The following is a 14,560-nucleotide window of genomic DNA, read 5'->3' as shown; positions in this document are numbered from 1 at the left end:
CCTTTATGCCACGTTCAAGTTAACCGGAGAGGCCGAAAGATGGTGGCAGGCAATAATGCTGCTAGAGGAGCAGAGACTAGTGGCAGTGATGACTTGGGTCGCTTCAGAGAGATTTTCTTTGACCAGTATTTTCCAGCTTCCATTAGCAACGCTAAGGCGGAAGAGTTCCTGAATCCGACTCAGAGACAGCTGACTGTTCACTAGTACGCCGCCCGATTTGTGGAATTGTCACGTTGTGCTCCCTATATGGTACAAGACGAGTCCAGAATGGCTTGGAGATTCGAGAGGGGTCTGAGGCAAGAGATCTTAAAGCAGGTGGCGGTGCTACAGGTTCAAGATTTCTCCACACTGGTAGATAAGGTCACCATTGTAGAGACGAGCCTACAGGGAGGCGCGGGGTTCAGAACCCGAAAAAGAGACCTATCTTTTAGTTCTCATTTAGATGCGAGGCACGGTCCTTGGAAGAAGTATGGTGATGGCGGAGGTCAGTGACGGGAGATGGGTGGTAGAGCATTTCAGGGTACCCCATCATACCCTGTCTTCCCTACATGTGACAGAAGACATCCAGGGGAATGTAGGGGTGGATCAGTTGGCTACTTCCGTTGTGGTAGGCCCGGACATATGGCGCGAGATTGTCGCACAACGTTGCACAATGCACCCCCACAACATCAGTATCAGGGAAGTAATTAGGCACTGCGCAGGAACTACGAGAGGGGCACGACCTAGGTGCAGGTGTATTCCTTGACTCCTGACGACGCCAAGAATGCAGGAGATGTGGTAACAGGTAATGTTTATGTGCTTTCAAATAGAGCCATTGTGTTGTTTGAATTAGGAGCGACGCATTCTTTCATATCTCAGGGGGTTATTAAATTATGCAGGGTAGAGACACAATTGTTAGATGCCGAGTTAGCGGTGGTCACACCAACAACATTAGTTGTAATGTGTAGCAAAGTAATCAAAGACTACCCAGTGGAGATTCAGGGGAGGATGTTGCCTGCTAGCTTGATTGTTTTTTACATGCATGGTTTTGATGTCATTCTTGAGATGGACTGGTTAGTATCCAATTACGCGAGTATTAAGGAATGGTTTCGACATATAATTGCATAGTTAAATATGTCGGACCTACACAGTGTGCATCTAACACAATGCGCAGACCATAATCATCAGTTACGGGAATAGTCTTATAGAGGATTGTATCATTGAACCCTCGCATAGGGTATCTTGCGGTCACTCGCAATGCATATTGATCTGGATCAATATGCAAATATTTGTATATCTTCGCATAAAATTTATTTAATTTAGTCCTATGACCAATTCGAATTGGTCAAACCGGCTTAGTACTATAACTACCACTTTCTACTTCGGTGATAATTCCCCCCCCCCCCCCCCCATAAACAACAACACCATCACCAAAACACTGCTTGAGCTTCTTGCCATTTAGATCAACCCTTAGGAAATAATAAAGACCTACAACAACAACAACAAAATCAAGTCTTAGTCCCACTAAGTGGGTTCGACTATATGAATCATTTTTCGCCAATTTATGCAATCATGGACCATTTCTTTTGATAGATTCAAGGATATTAAATCCTTACTCACTATCTCTTCCCAAGCTATTTTAGGTTTACCTCTACCCCTTCTACTGCCCCCCACAGTAATTAAGTCACTCTTCCTTACAGGTGCACTATAAGGCCTACGTTGCAAATGTCCATACCATCTGAGTCGTCCCACCCTTATCTAATCTTCTATAGGAGATATACCTAACTTACCACGAATTTGTTCATTCCTTAATTTATCTTTCAATGTTTACCACTCATCCATCTAAGCATTCTCATCTCGACAACTTTTACTTTTTGGATATTATGTTTCTTCGTCGCCCAACATTCTGATCCATATAGCATAGCTGATATTATAGTTATCCTATAAAACTTTCCTTTCAATTTTAAGGGTATTCTACGATCACATAGCACACTTGAAGCACTTCTCCATTTTTCCCAACCTACTTTAACTCTATGCATTACATCATTTTTAATTTCTCCTTTGGCTTGCATAATAGATCCAAGGTATCGAAATCTACAAGTGCTAATTATTTCTTCATCATCAAGTTTAACTTTATCTCCAAAATTCCTCTTATCATTACTAAAATTACATTTCATATATTCTGTTTTATTTCTGCTTATCCTAAAGTCTCTTGATTCCAAAACTTCTCTTCATAATTCTAATTCAACCTCTACTGCTCCTACTTTCGTCAATTAATACAATATCATCTACAAACAACATACACCATGGAACCTCCTTTTGAATACTCTTAGTCAAATGGTTCATCACTAAAGTAAAAAGATAAGGACTCAAAGCAAATCCTTGATGTACACCTATGGTAATTGAAAATTCTCTAGTTTCTCCATCTATAGTCCTTACTCTAGTCATTACTCCATCATACATATCCTTAATGACATCAGTATACCTACAACATACACTTTTTTTTTTCCTAAAACCCATCATAGAACTTCCCTAGGTATCATATTATATACTTTCTCAAGGTCAATAAATATCATATGCAAGTCTCTCTTCTTTTCCTTAAATTTTTCCATTAATCTTCTTAAAAGATAAATAGCTTCTGTGGTTGATCTCCTAGGCATAAAACCACATTGATTTTCTGAGATCTTCGTTTCTAACCTTAATCTTTGTTCAACTACCCATTCTCATAGTTTCATCGTATGACTCATAAATTTAATTCCACGATAGTTATTACAATTTTGAATATTTCATTTATTTTTGTATATAGGTATTAAAGTGTTTTTTCTCCATTTATATGTATTTTCTTAGTTTTTACAATTGTATTAAATAAATTAGTTAATCATATAATTCTGTTATCACCCAAGCATTTCCAAACTTCAATTAGAATGTTATCTGGTCCCATAACTTTCCCATTTTTCATCCTTTTTAGTGCAAACTTAACTTCGTTAACTCTAATTTTACGAATAAATTTTATATTTTTAGTTTTTTCCTCATTTGACAATTCTAAGTTTAAGTCTTCTATTTGGTTTTCGTTAAATAACTTACTAAAGTAACTTCGACATCTTTCTTTAATATCGTCCTTAACTAAGACAACATCATCCTCACTTTTTATACATTTTACATTTCTTAAGTCCTTACTCTTCCTTTCTCTAGTTTTAACAAGTTTAAATATATTTATTTCCCTTTCTTTTGTACCTAATCTATCATACAAACTATTAACTGATCTATATTTAGCTTCACCAACGACCATTTTTGCATTTTTTCTTGTCTTTTTATATTTTTCAAAGTTATCTCTGTTTCTACATTTTTGTCATGTTTTATACCAAATTCTTTTTGTTTTTATGATTTTGTGTACATCTTTATCTCACCACCAACTCTCTTTGTTATTCAAGAATCTTCTCATTGATTCACCTAAAATCTATTTTGCTATCTTTTTAATAAAGTTAGCTAATCTATTCTAAAGAGTATTTGTATTTATCTCATCCTCTAAAGTTGAATCCCCATCTTTGATCATTTTATTTTAAAATTTTATTATGTTTTCTCCTTTTAGGTTCCACCATCTAATTTTCCTACACTGGTTTATTTTATCATTTTTCTTCCATTTTTTAATACATATATCTAACACTAAGACTCTATGTTGTGTGGTTAGGCTTTCACCAGGAATAACTTTACAATCCTTGCATGATAAATGATCTACCCTCCTAGTTTAAAAAAAAGTCTTCTTCTCCCTTCTTAAAGCAAATATTCATTGTACTTAAATCATATGACATAGCAAAGTCTAAGATCATCTCTCCAGACTCATTTTTGTCTCCATATTCATATCTTTTATTTATCCTCTCATAATTTTTATTATCTCTTTCAACGTATCCATTCAGATCTCCTCCTATAAATATTTTCTCAGTCTCTGGTATGCCTTGTATAATACTATTCATATCTTCCCAAAATTGTCTCTTAAGATTTTCTGCTAAGCCAACTTGAGAAGCATAAGTACTAATGATATTTATTATCTCTTGCCCTAATACCATCTTGATTTTTATAATTCTATCTCTTATTCTAGTTATATCCACAACGTTATCTTTTAAATTTTTTTCTATAATAATGTTTACTTCATTCTTATATTTTTCTTTTCCAGTGTAAATAGTAAAGACCTATAAAAAACAAAATTGTATATATAAGCGCATGACATAACATCTCTTTTTTATTCATGCTAAGCTATTCAACTATAATCATAACTTCATTCATTATGCAGTAATCTTTGAAAATAAAGTTGAGTATGCAGCATTTGTTAATCATTCGGCACATGGTTTATACAATTTGATTATTATAGAAAAAATCTTATCAAAAATTCGACAGCATGTTGTCTATAAACAGAACATTTTCCCATCCTTCATATCACAAACCATGCACCAGATATCTTAGGAGTTTTTACAACATGCAATTCACAAGTCACTGCCTAAGCTATGCAGGTGGCATTCAGTTCAATCAGCATGCACTCCTAATCAACTATTAACATGCATTTCACAATACTGCATCAGCCATACAATTGGCGTTCCAAATTAATCATGCAAAAACAGTATATTTGATAACAATTAAGAAGTAAAACTACTGTATGCATGAACATGCTCATCAATAAATAAATTGTGTAACTAGTTAAGGAATTAATATATTTGTTTTGAAAAAATTATTCTAACATAAAGCAAATGAGGTTTAAAAATCAATTGAATTATATAAATTTAATAATAGTGTTCTTATAAAGTGACTTTGAAATATAATAAATTTCCAATGAACATAATTTAGTTTATTATTTATCCAAATAAAAATAATTTACTATAATACTTAATAAAAGTAATTTATGATTATTATTTTGCACTAATGTTAGTATTATTACCTAAATTAAATTATTTTCTAAATAATGTAATTCATCATTATTGTCTTGTGGTTAACAATATTATTAATTTATGTTAATGATATTTTTAATTAAATTAGGAGTTTTAACTATTATATTCTACTTAATATAATTCACATTTTTAGTTTCTAATTAACAACAATACATATCATATAGTGAATTAACATATGATTGTGAAATTTTTTAATAATATTTCAGCAGCTTTAATTATTATTTTATAGTTAATATAATTCATATTATTATTTTTTAATTAAAAAATATATATTATGATGCATCTTTTCTTTGGCCAAATACACTACACCAAATCAAATCAATTTTTGAACACGCCCTTAATTTTTAAAACCAAAGCAATTTTCTTTAAATATCTTAATAACACATGTAATTTTCAAACTCAATTACAAATAAGGAATTTAACCCTAACCTTATATTAATTAACAACAAATTAACCTCACATTAAATAATAGAAAATTAACATATTAAATATATAACAATTACACATACACAGTACCGTATAAAATACAATATATATTAATTACAGCATACTTTAATTTTTTTTTTCAATAACAATTACAACATACTTTAGATTTCCGAATCATCAAATATATATATTTGAGAGAGAGAGAGAGAGAGAGAGAGAGAGAGAGAGAGAGAGAGAGAGAGAGAGAGATTAACCATCTCAGGACACAAATTGACTTAACTAATTTACAAATCAATACATAAATTCAACCCTAAACCCTAAGCTCAGATTATTTAACAGCAACTTAACCAACAATATTCAGACATTCAATATATAATAATTTTAATTCGGTAAAATAAAAATAATGAAATGAAACCCTAACCTTAGATTGGGGGTTTCCAGATGTAATTTCCAACCAAAAAATCGAAAGCACAATACTAAATTAAGAATCTAAAATAACAAATCTTCAAATTCAATTCAAATTAATCTTGAATGATGTATGAAACCAAAATAGTTTTAGGGTAAGAAAAATACATACTCCATTTCTCCCCTTTTATAACTTACTTTCCAACGATCACCTGTGAGTTCCCAAACGGTCACCTGTGAGTAGCTTGTTGTTGTTGTCGTCCTTTCTGCAACTCTATGTTCTTTGTTCTCTTTGCTCTCTGTTGCTCTGTGTTTGCGAGGAAAATGAAGGAAAAATGAGGAGTTGAAGGGCCTGATCAAATCTCGATGGAAGGTCTAGTGAGATTTGCCTCAGGCCGTGCCACCGTTCCATTTCTCTGATAAATCTCACTAAATAATCCAACGAGATTTGTTAGCCACACTTTAACATTTGTTTGACCCTTTAAATCTCGTTGGATTGAGCAACGAGAATACGTAAGCATCAAAATAGGCATATATTTCCCCAAAAAAGTATTATTTAATATTTTATTATAAAATAATATTCAAATGAAAAAAAAAAAAACAAAGTCAATGCCACGTGTTAGGACCACATGCAATCTTCAAAAGCAAAAGAACAAAACACCCAACACCACGTCTCAGCACCAAATTCCACAGGTGAGAGAAGAGTTCATAAAACAATAAATAAAATTCAGTGGAGCCCATGGGGCCCTTACAACCTCTTACCTGGCTGCAGAGAGAGAGAGAGAGGGGAAGGGAAAAAATTGAATGCAAATAATAATAATAATAATAATAATAATAATAATAATAAGCACCACCTGTCAGCAACAGATTTACCTCCATAATTAATATATAATATAAATAATATACCCCACTGTCACATTTAATAATAGTCATCATCATGATTAGAAGTTAGCAGTTAATAGAGATCTATTAGCTAATTATACATCACTTACAAAAATATAAATAAATTCTTTTAAAAAAAAATTTAATCATTATTTATTAATTATAGGAGAAAAAATATTAAAAAGGAGGATAAAAGAGGGAAGAGTTTGATATATTTAATTAAAACTTTGATCAAGTACATTATGATTTGTAAATATTTGTTATTGTTCGTATATATGTATATTTTCTATTTACTTAGAATCTATTTAATATAGTTGTTGTGTAACGACCCGGCCCTTTGTACGGACCCAGATATCACTTATTCATACAAAATACTTGTACCTGTTCAAGATACATGGACAATCCGTCCTAAATAGAGACATACGGGTGTAACTCATACATAACTAAAATGTAAATATTGCGGAAAAACATAAACATTCATCGGGATTTCTAATAAACATATACCAGAGTTTACCATTGTATCCTCAAATACATTCATCCAGACTTAGAACATAACCTATTATTACAACCCCCAAAAGACACTCCAACTAAGTTCAATACACACATAGTACACTTACGTATGCTATAACTAAAAACAATTCTCCAAGTCCCTCAAGTAACTAGGACCAACGTCCAGAAAGACCTGAAAACAAAGGTTGTATAATGGGGTGAGACACTTCTCAGTAAAGAAGATGATATTACAACAATGTGTGACCACATACGCATATTTCAATTAAAACCAATACATATAAAGTATTTTTACGATACTGTAACATATGAGATTTATTTGCACATTCTAGTATTTAAATCATGCATATGAATATTAGAACAACGACCAGCTTGGTATGACAAGTTTTTCCTATTTTCCCCGTGGCACGAGTTGTGCACTGATGCCTCTAACGTGCCCTGTTCGTGCAAACACTGCAGAGCATCTATTATATAATCTGACTGCCTCCCCTGGTCTATTATTTCACCATCGATTACAAACTCCTGCAAGCCTACTATCTTACGTACTCATACTGATCCTCATGTGTGGTTGCACTGTACTACTAGCATCGGAACCGTGGATATTAAAGTTTAAAGTATTTTTCAACCCCATCACTAAAGTTTTTTTCAACTTCTTTTGGTAGCAAGCTATGTTTTCATATATCATATATACAATTTATAATGAAAACATAATAACTTGTGCAATTCGAGTATTTTCACAAACTCATTCAATCACTTTGGGTATAAACCGACACACACTCTCTCGGTTTACTCTTTTTAGGTATAAAGCTCGGTATATAACCGACACCTATTTTTCATATTTCAGTGTAACAAAATAGAACTCCAGTTCCTATAATTCACATATATCGTATAAAAGATTCCCACATACCATTTCAATACACATATCACCTAGGTTTGATAAAAAAAACCCGCTATATAGTATATAATACAATAAACATCATTTAACGGAGAAATAAGTGATTCAAGCATCTCCTACATAAATAATAAAGCAAATAAAAAAGTTTTGTAAAATTTGGAGATCATACGTCAAAATCCTCATTTTTACCAAAAACCGTAAAATTGCGAAACCGACATTTTTACTCGGTGAAACTTAGCAAATAAGCAGTCAAATCATACATATAAGCATGAACTATCTTTTTAGCGGTTTAGTTTTTCAAAAATACTATTGTAAACAAATTCCCCTTCCCTTAAATCTAAAACGAAACCACGTACGAAACAGTCCAAACCGACAACCCGGGCTCTTCGAAACCTAAAAATCATAGAACATAACTCTTTGAAATCTAAACTACTATATAACTGCTTAATAAAAAAACGGAATCAGATCCTTACTTTGATTTTTGGGAAAACCCGAAAATCTTCAAAACGACGATCTGATCCGCTAGAGTTGTAAAGCTTCCTTCCTTGATCCACGTAGGAACCTCTATTTTTAGCAACGGACGTCGAACGACGAAGGATCGTAGAGAGAGAGAGAGAGAGAGAGAGAGAGAGAGAGAGAGAGAGAGAGAGAGAGAGAGAGAGAGAGAGATAGCTTTTGGGAGAAAAATTAGTCTTTAAGCAACCAAAATGGATATATATAAAGCTTTTGATCGAGTCAAACTTGTCAACGAGACGGCGTCTTCGTCGACGAATCTGCCACACAGCTTGTCGACGAAGCCATACCTTCGTCACCGAGCCCAGTCTGGATATTTTCTCTAACCCGCTCGGTATTTCCTCATCGACGAGGCTCTAAAATTCGTCAACGAGGCACTAAAGGGACTTCGTCGACGAACTGGCTGCCCTCTTCAACGAACCTTGCTGCACAACTCCCCTTTATTCTGTTTCTTATGTATTTTCCTTATTTACGGGATTGGGTCTCTACATGTTTTCTCCTGTTTTCTGAATTTGTTTCTCCACAGTGAAAAAACAGATTATAAAAACCTGTTTGTTTTTTTTTTTTGATAATTTTATGTTTTCGTTGCTGATTTTCAACTATTTGCTAAAAAATTGAAGACCAAATTTTATGATTTTCAGTTATTTTGACATCCTATTACTAAAAATTTTTATATCCAAAAATAGTTTTTTGGATTAAATTATTCATTTTATACATTTTTAAAGTAAAATACAAATTAAATGATCATATAAATTTAAATATAATTAGAAGAAAAATGTGCATAAATTTTTAAAAATAACAATAAAGCCATTAACAAAATATTTTACTATTTTTCAATTGTTATGTCTAATAAAATTTTTATTGTAAAGTAAAATTTAAAAGTAGAACAATTAAGTAAAATAATTATAATAAATTTTATTTTCATTCTAATAATTTTTTAATGCATATTATTTGTAATTTTATTATTTTAATCCTATTTTTATAATATTTTGACTTAAAGATGAAAATGAGCATTTTTTTAATCAAGTTTTTAATTTTATTAGTTTTATAGATGTTAACCAAACAGATTACTAGTTTCTAGTTTTTAGTTTCTATTTCTGATTTTTACTTTTTAGTTTTTCGTTTCTCTAATTTTTGACAGTGATATCAAACAACCCCTTAAATTTTCATTTGGTGGTTGCTCGTTTTCTTTATCATTTGGATTTTGAAAGACCCAATTTTTGAATATGCTTCAATCTTGTGACAAGTTCTAGTTGAATCATTTGAACCGACCAGTTTGTTGCTGTATAGGTTTTATAACGCATGATCATGAGGAAACTTTAAATCAATTTTTTATAACTTGAAACTTTAAGACCATGTTTAGTTGTTTAAGGATTTTGTTTGAGAAATGAAATATATAAATATATATATATATGTACACATATATATATATATAAAAGAAGAAAATACATTTATCATTTTATTTTCTCTTTATGTTAAATAATATTAAAAATAAATTTTGTTCCATTGTGATTAAAAATTTTTAAAAATAAATATTAATTATATATTATTGAAATTTTAATTATTAATTTATAATATATATATTTTATTATTTTTCTAGATAAAAATTATATTTTTTCATATATATATATATATATATATATATATATATGTATATTTGTTTTTATGCATGAATAGAGATGGAGACATCCCTTTCGATAATTTTTTATCATCAAAATCCACGCTGATGTACCCCACGCCCCCTCTTCTTTTTTTTTTTTTTTTGGATTCGTCCGGGTATCCGCCTACCGTCAACAGTGTCAGTTTTACTGTCCACTGCACCAGCCAGCGACTAATCCCACGCCCCCTCTTCTTGAGCTCACCACCTGCCGACCCTTCCCTCAGTTTTACTGTCCACTGCACCAGCCAGCGACTAATCCCACGCCCCCTCTTCTTGAGCTCACCACCTGCCGACCCTTCCCTCTCTCTCTCTCTCTCTCTCTCTCTCTCTCTCTCTCTCTCTCTCTCTCTGTGGGGGTTTACCCACCCTGCAAGTGCAGGCACCAAAGCCTTTCCCAGCATGAAAGCCAAGGACACCCCTGTTATGTATAGCTCCCATCAAGCAAACACAACCTTAACCCTGCTTCACCTTTCACCTTCAACTTTTCTTAAATCTTTGAAATTTTTAAATTCAGATGACTGAATAGTATGTATGATGAAAATGATTTGAAGATATAATGGTCATAAATTATGTATAGAGTCAATGCAATTGTAAGAGTCTATGATGGACGCATGAGATATTTCATTATTCATGCACTTAATAAATGCTAGTCATGGACACGCAGTATGTGCATGCTCCACCACTTTCCATATTCTAAAACTTTTAAAAAAAGTACAAAGAAAATAATAAATAATTAAATAGTGTAAGGTCATTTTGGGATAATTGTAGCTAATTATAGGGGACTTTTGGGTTAATTATGAATAGTTGTCCAGATAAAATTTTGATATAACTATAAGGGTATTTTGGGATAATTAAAAGTATTTTGAAATAACTATTGATGGTTATAGGGATAAATTTGATATTCTTAAAAGAAGACACCAAATGGAGAATCCCCATTATCGTATTAGAGAAGATGTATTTAAAATAAATAGATACACGCCTAAATTCAAAATACATTTACTATTTGAATTTATGAAACATATCAACCAAAGACTCAATTAAATAAATTTGTATAAATCTAAAGTACATGTTCTTTTCAATATGATATATAAACTTTAATAATACTAGTCGTGGGCACGCATTTGCAGCTTTTGGGTGATAATTATTTATTATCTACAAATATAATTGAATAAAATAAATTCATAAATAAATATTTTTTGAAAAATAATATATTTATATATGAATACATAAAATTAATAAAATATTACCAATTTAAAAGAAATATATTATTTTTAGAGTAATTATAAGTGGTTATGAGATATTTTTAAAATATTTATTGGTAGTTATAAAGATATTTTGGGATCTTAAAAATCACACCAAGAAAAAGAGAATTTTCTTTCTAATATTAAATATTAAAATGATAAAATAAACTAATAACCGAAAGGGAACCCTCAACCTTATATGTGTTCCCGATGCTTCATCCGTATGATTCACTTGCACCCTTGTGCATGTCTACGGTGCTCTCTCAAAAGACCAATTTTGGAAAATCTGGATGTCCATTTAGTTGTAAAGAAATTATTTTTATTTTTATTTTGGTTGTTTAAATTGCAAGAAATTATTTATTTTTAAACATTTTTTGAATATTTTTATGAAATAAATAAAAAGGTTTTGAGACCATTACCTGTGTTAATAATTTTATTTTTTATTTATAATTACTTAAATGATACAAAAATACCAGTTTTTTAAAAAAACTTTAAATTTACATAAAAGGTTTAGATATATATATATATACATATATGTTTTTTTATTATTTTTTTAGATTCCTAACTCGAGTTGTAGACACTCCAATTTTAACCAAACCTACTTAACTTTAAATCCAAACACTTGTTATTGGAAGTCTGCTTTGTTTATTATTTTTTTAGATTCCTAACTCGAGTTGTAGACACTCCAATTTTAACCAAACCTACTTAACTTTAAATCCAAACACTTGTTATTGGAAGTCTGCTTTGTTTTCAAGTTGAGTCTTTTTCAAAATATGAGTTCCATTTTTATAGCCCTTATTCAAGTCCCTGTTCGAAATTTTCATTTTTAAGATCCCATAATTTCAAAAATAAATAGGCTAGGTTATATAAGGTAACTCCTAGGTCTTCAAAAGTGAGTCGTTTTTAATTTGAAATTTTGATTCTTCTAACTATGGTTTGAATTTCAAAATAGCCATGCTTCCAAAAAAAAAAAAGTGAGTCCTTTCTATATTTAAAATTCATTTTTCCTAAGCCTTTGGTCGAATTTCAAAAATGAAAATCAAGTTCCTTAAACTTGAGTCTTTGACCTTAAATAGAGTCCTTTTATTTTGAAAGTCGAGTTTCTTAAATCTTTAATTTGAGTCCTTCAAAATTTTAGGTCAAAATTTTACTTTGAGTTTTGAATTGAGTTGCCAAAGTGAGTCTGTCAATTTCAAAATCAGGGATGTTGGTTGGGTCTTAAGGTCGTGTTTTATTAATCGGTTGCTTCTTAGGGAAAGTTGGTCAACTGTGACATTTGTTCCTTAGTCAAATTACAAACATAAATCATATTCATTGAAAGGGGAGAGGGACACGTGTCCAATTACAATGTTGGGTACCCATGTGCAGTGCACAGAGTGACGTGCATACAAGAAGGTAACATGACAAGCAAATACAAGAGTGTACAAACAGTGGTTGCAATACAAGGAGTGTGTGGGTACATTCAAATTACAAAGAAAAACAAAATTAATAAAAATATAAAAGCCTTCTAGTCCTCTTCTACCAGCTGAAAGCATCTTCCATCTCATTTGCGCACAAAGAAGAAATAATAAATGTGATACACTGTAGAAGAAAGGTTTAAAAGGATTAGATGTTACTACTTATATCAACAAGGTGCACCTTTCTTTTCAGGAACCTTCCCAGAAGGTCACTCATCCCAAGACTATTTCATGTGGAAGAAAGACTTAAAAGGATTAGATGTTACAACCCATATCAACAAGGTGCACCTTTCTTTTTGGGAGCCTTCTCATAAGAACTCCATGGTTAAGCATGCTTGGCTTGGAGTAATCTTAGGATGGGTGACCTTCTGGAAATTTTTCTCAGGAAGTGTGTGAGTGAAGACAAAATACACTGAATATGACACGTGTTGGTTTGTGGGGCAAGTCATTAGTTCGATAAGGCTCGCCCCTATTGTCTGGTCCAGGTAGAGGAGGAGAGATGCAGTGCTCCTTGGTAGACTTAGGTTGGGGTGTTACAAAATGATATCAGAGCAATTACCCAGCCAGAAGTGTGATGAGATTCACATCGCCTGGGTTTGGAAATGTGGGTTTACAACGGGGATGTTGCGCTCTGTAAGTGGGGGAGAATGTGATACCCCGTGAAAGAAAAGCTTAAAAGGATTAGATGTTACTACCCATATCAACAAGGTGCACCTTTCTTTTTGGGAGTCTTCCTATAAGAACTCCATGATTAAGTGTGTTTGACTTGGAGTAATCTTGGAATGGGTAACTATTGACTTTGGTGTATTCCCAAGAGGGGGTTTAATTGGAATTTTAAACTTATTCTTAAGTTAAACCAGATGTTAGCAGTATTTCACAACTTAGGGTATTTCTATGCAATCCCAATCAAATATTTAAAAAATTAAATGCAAACATTCAAGTGCTGAAATTTAAAGTGTGGAAATTAAAAGTAGGCACAAGAAATGTTATTGGGGTTCGGCCCAATACTGCCTACATCTCCGCCTTGGCTCGCAAGCACAAAGATTCCACTAAGGCTCACTTCACAAGTGGAACGACACCGATTATAACACCTCACTAGGATGGTGCACCTAACTTTCCTAACCGGGCCAAAGCAAATTCGAGATTTTTGACAGGGTAAGTCTCCCTCTTCAGGCCCACGCTTGGAATACAACCAAATCAGAATACAAGATGTGCACAAAATATATCTGTTAATTCAAGTGTAATCCTAAGAGGGGGGTGAATTGGGTATTTTAAAAATCTTTTAAGTTTATTTTACCACTTAATCCCTATTTCAATATTTAACAAATTAATTGCAGGAGCTTGAAATTAATGCAAAGTGTTATCTCAATAAATTCTATTTTACCTAATTAATTATCAAGTGCGTATAATATATGTAAGAACCCGAATCGTGATAAATGGGTTTAAATAAATAGAGAGGGGCAAATTGAAAATTTGGCATATTTCATCGACGAAGCCAGATTTTGTCAACGAAGCCTTTGTTCTTCTCATCGACGAAATTCAGAGACTCGTCGACGAGGAGAAGTCGAGGAGTTTTGGAAAAATCAGAGATCCCAGATTCATCGAGGAGGCCATCAATTCGTTGACGAAATCAGTGAAAGATTCGTCGACGAGAACAC

This window comes from Malania oleifera, chromosome 5 (assembly GCF_029873635.1).
Source record: "Malania oleifera isolate guangnan ecotype guangnan chromosome 5, ASM2987363v1, whole genome shotgun sequence".
Classification (NCBI taxonomy): Eukaryota; Viridiplantae; Streptophyta; class Magnoliopsida; order Santalales; family Ximeniaceae; genus Malania; species Malania oleifera.
The sequence above is the reverse complement of the archived record's forward strand: the minus strand, read 5'-3'. Positions refer to the sequence as shown.